At 39.0% G+C, this 3,851-nt stretch overlaps 1 non-coding gene across 1 annotated transcript; it reads left to right on the top strand.

Moving 5' to 3' along the window:
• Positions 1-2,244: 2,244 nt before the first annotated feature.
• On the top strand, positions 2,245-2,351 carry LOC141715872 (small nucleolar RNA R71). The gene has a single exon (XR_012572618.1). It is a non-coding gene; the product is annotated as a small nucleolar RNA R71 (small nucleolar RNA).
• The last annotated feature ends 1,500 nt before the right edge of the window (positions 2,352-3,851 follow it).

Genomic DNA, 3,851 nt, shown 5'->3' with positions numbered 1-3,851 from the left:
CCTTTCTAGTGGCTTTGTTCAGTTTCCTGTAGCCCATGCAAACTCTCCACCCCGTGACTGTTCTAGTAGGAATAAGCTCATTCTTCTCATTTACTACCACGGTAATACCACCTTTTTTTGGCACACATTGAACCGGGCTTACCCATGAACTGTCAGAAATAGGGTAGATGATCCCTGTATCTAGCCACTTAAGAATTTCCTTCTTCACTACCTCATTCATGATTGGATTGAGTCTTCTTTGTTGCTCGACTGTAGGCTTGCTACCTTCCTCTAGAAGAATTTTATGCATGCAGTAGGAAGGACTGATTTTCTTGATATCTGATATAGTCCATCCAATTGCCGATTTAAACTCTCTCAGAATCCTCAAAAGTTTTTCCTCATCACTACCTGAAAGGCCAGATGCAATAATAACAGGTAGAGTAGATGCATCACATAAAAACGCATACCTCAAATGCTCAGGTAAAGACTTAAGCTTAAGAGTGGGAGCTTCCCCAATATATGGCTTGGGGCGTTTAGGAGCTTTGTTCAATTCCTCCATTCCAAGAGATTCAAAAGGCATATCAATCTTCCTCTTTTAGGGAGAAGCATTCAAATAATGCAATTGTTCTTCACCTTCATCATCTTCACTATTCGAATTCCCTAACAAGGCTTTTTCTAAGGCATTGGACCTTAGCAATTGATCAAGTTTAGATGTAACCACCGAATCGACCAACTTCACTTTCAAGCACTCCTCATTATTAGTAGGAAATTTCATAGCATTGAAAACATTAAAAGTCACATCCTGATCCAGAACTCGCATTGTGAGCTCACCCTTTTGCACATCTATCAAGGTTCGGCCAGTCGCCAAGAAAGGTCTCCCCAAGATTATGGGAATTTTATTATCCTCCTCGAAATCAAGAATGATGAAATTAGCAGGGAAGATGAGTTTATCAACCTTGACCAAGACATCCTCCACAATACCTCACGAATATGTAATAGAACGGTCGGCCAACTACAAGGTCATATAAGTCGGTTTTGGATCAGGCAAGTCCAACTACTTGAAGATTGACAAAAGCATCAGATTGATGCTAGCTCCCAAGTCACATAAGCATCTGTCAAAAGACACTTTTCCAATATTACACAGAATAGTGAAGCTTCCTGGATCCTTAAGCTTCGGAGGCAAATTCGGTTGCACCACAGCACTGCATTCCTCCATGAGAGCGACTGTCTCTAAATCATCTAGCTTCACCTTCCGGGAGAGAATACCTTTCATAAACTTTGCTTAACTAGGCATCTGCTCAAGAGCCTCAGCGAAAGGTATGTTGATATGAAGTTTCTTGAACACCTCCAGAAACTTCTCAAATTACTTGTCCAGCTTTTTCTTCAGGAGGAGTGTGCTCAACAGTAGTCTTCCTTGGTTCCACTTCTTCATCCTGCTGCTCTACTTCTTTCTCATCCCCAGCTTCTTCAGTCAACTCTTGAGTTTGTTCGGGATTCGCAACCTTTCCAGACCTTAAAGTGATTGCCTTTACCTGCTCCTTAGCTTTCTTCTTTTTTGGCACTTCAGTGTCACTAGGTAGTGTACCAGGCTGTCGATTTAGCAAGGCATTGGCAATTTGCCCAATTTGATTTTCCACGGTCTTGATAGAAACGGCTTGACTCTTGCACATAAGCTTCAACTCCTCTAATTCAGATTTTTCATTGGCTTGTTATAGCTGGAGTTGTTGTCTTGGTGCATATTGCGGTTGCTAAAAACCATGGGGGGTTGTACTGCTTAGCTGGATATTACTGATAAGGCTGTTGAACCGTATTTTGAGTGTTGCTCCAGCTGAAATTAGGATGATTGCGATTGTTGGGATTATAGGTGGCTGGCACTAGTTGCTGCGATCGCTGGAAGTTGCTCACAAACTGAGCTGATTTACTAGAAATTGCATACTGATCAGTCTCGTGAGCACCAGCACAAAACTCACAGACACTAGCAATTTGATTAACTCCATAATTAGTCAAAGTGTCCACCTTCATCGTCAAAGCCTTAAGTTGGGCAGTGATAGCCGTTGTTGCGTCCAACTCCAGAATTCCGGTGACTTTTCCCTGAGTCGACCTCTGAAAGGATTCTGGTACTCATTAGCAGCCATCAGTTCAATAAGTTTATAAGCTTCATCGTAGCTTTTAGCCCACAAGGCTCCTCTTGATGCTGCATCAAGCATGGGTCTAGAAGTAGCAACCAATCCATTATAGAGACAGTTGATAATCATTTAATCAGGCATGCCATGGTGTGGGCACTTCCTTAGCATCTCCTTATATCGATCTCAAGCCTCACACAGAGATTCTCCAGTTTGCTGAGCAAACTGAGTAAGAGCATTCCTGATTGTAGCAGTCTTCGCCATAGGGAAGAATTTAGTGAGAAACTTTTGCGCAAGATCATCCCAAGTGGTGATAGACCCTGCTGGTAGAGAGTGTAACCAACACTTAGCTTTGTCAATTAGAGAGAATGGAAGAGGCATAGCTTGATAGCATCTTTAGTCACATCATTAAACTTGGAGGTGTCGCAGATCTCGATGAAATCCCTGATGTGCATATTGGGGTCTTCAATAGGAGAACTCCCAAACTAAACTGAGTTCTGTATCATCTGAATCGTGCTTGACTTGATCTTAAAAGTGTTAACCCTGATGGCTGGTCTGATGATGCTCGACTGAATGTCATTAATCTTAGGCTGAGAATAGTCCATCAAAGCCTTCGGATTTTCCGCTTGATCACCCATATCTACTAAAGTTGGTTCTTCAACTTTCTCTTCTATCTCTACCTTCTTTTCTTCCTCAAAAACTTCCTTACGAACTACCACAAGTTCTTTCTCAGCTTTATCCAGTGTTCTCTTACGAGTACGCCAACGCGTATGCATACACCATCGCTAGAGTATGTAACGACTGAGAAATTATGCTTGTATTATATTATAATAAAGATAAATTATGTGTATTATTATGTGATTAACTGTGTTGAGTCATTAAACCCTAATTGCTATGTGCTACGTGTAGTCTGTTTTGATCCGAATGTGTTTTGGATATTTATTGAGTGTTTTATCGTAAGTTACATATTTTATATCAAAACCCGTACAGCTCAAACAGTATTTTAAAAGCCCGTATTTCAAACAAAATCATTGGCCCTATTTTGCCAAAAACGACCTATACCATATCGCTATTCTGAACCCCTAGACGTTTTACAAATTTACCTTTTTCGCGAAAAACGACTTTTCCGGACCCCTTCGGGTACCAAAAACCCCTTAAAAATCACATTTTTATTTTTATATGATCATGAAATTATCATACATCATTTTTCTTTGCATTTTTGTAATATTCACAATTTTTGGGAATTTTTGACATTTATTTTGTATTTATTGGATATTTAAAAATTCATTATTAATACCCAAAAATTATAAAAATTGGGGCCAAATATTTTTATTAGATGTGTAATTAGACCCTTAATTTTATTTGGGGCTATTATTTTGCATAAATATAAATAGCTAATTATTAGTAATTAATTAGTTAATTAATCATAAAAAAAATCAGAAAAATCAAGAAAATCCCCAATTCTCTGAAATTAGGGTTTGTAGTTCTTGGAATCAAACCGAAGTTTGAACGTGATTCTGTGCACCAATTTGATCATGTGTGTACTCGTTGTGAAGCTCTTTCAATCCTTATTGATTTATGTTATCAATTTCATCTGTTGATTACTCGATTTTTATTTTGTAATTTTGGATTTAATTCTTGAATTCAGGTTGTTCGGTTCGTTGTTTGTTAGATGATTTTGATGATATAAATGAATAGATCGTGTAATTCTGAGTCGATTCGTGCCGGTTTCGTCGATGTTGGCTTCGA

The sequence above is a fragment of the Apium graveolens genome, chromosome 3, assembly GCF_009905375.1.
Source record: "Apium graveolens cultivar Ventura chromosome 3, ASM990537v1, whole genome shotgun sequence".
Classification (NCBI taxonomy): Eukaryota; Viridiplantae; Streptophyta; class Magnoliopsida; order Apiales; family Apiaceae; genus Apium; species Apium graveolens.
This window is presented reverse-complemented; position numbering and strand designations above follow the sequence as displayed.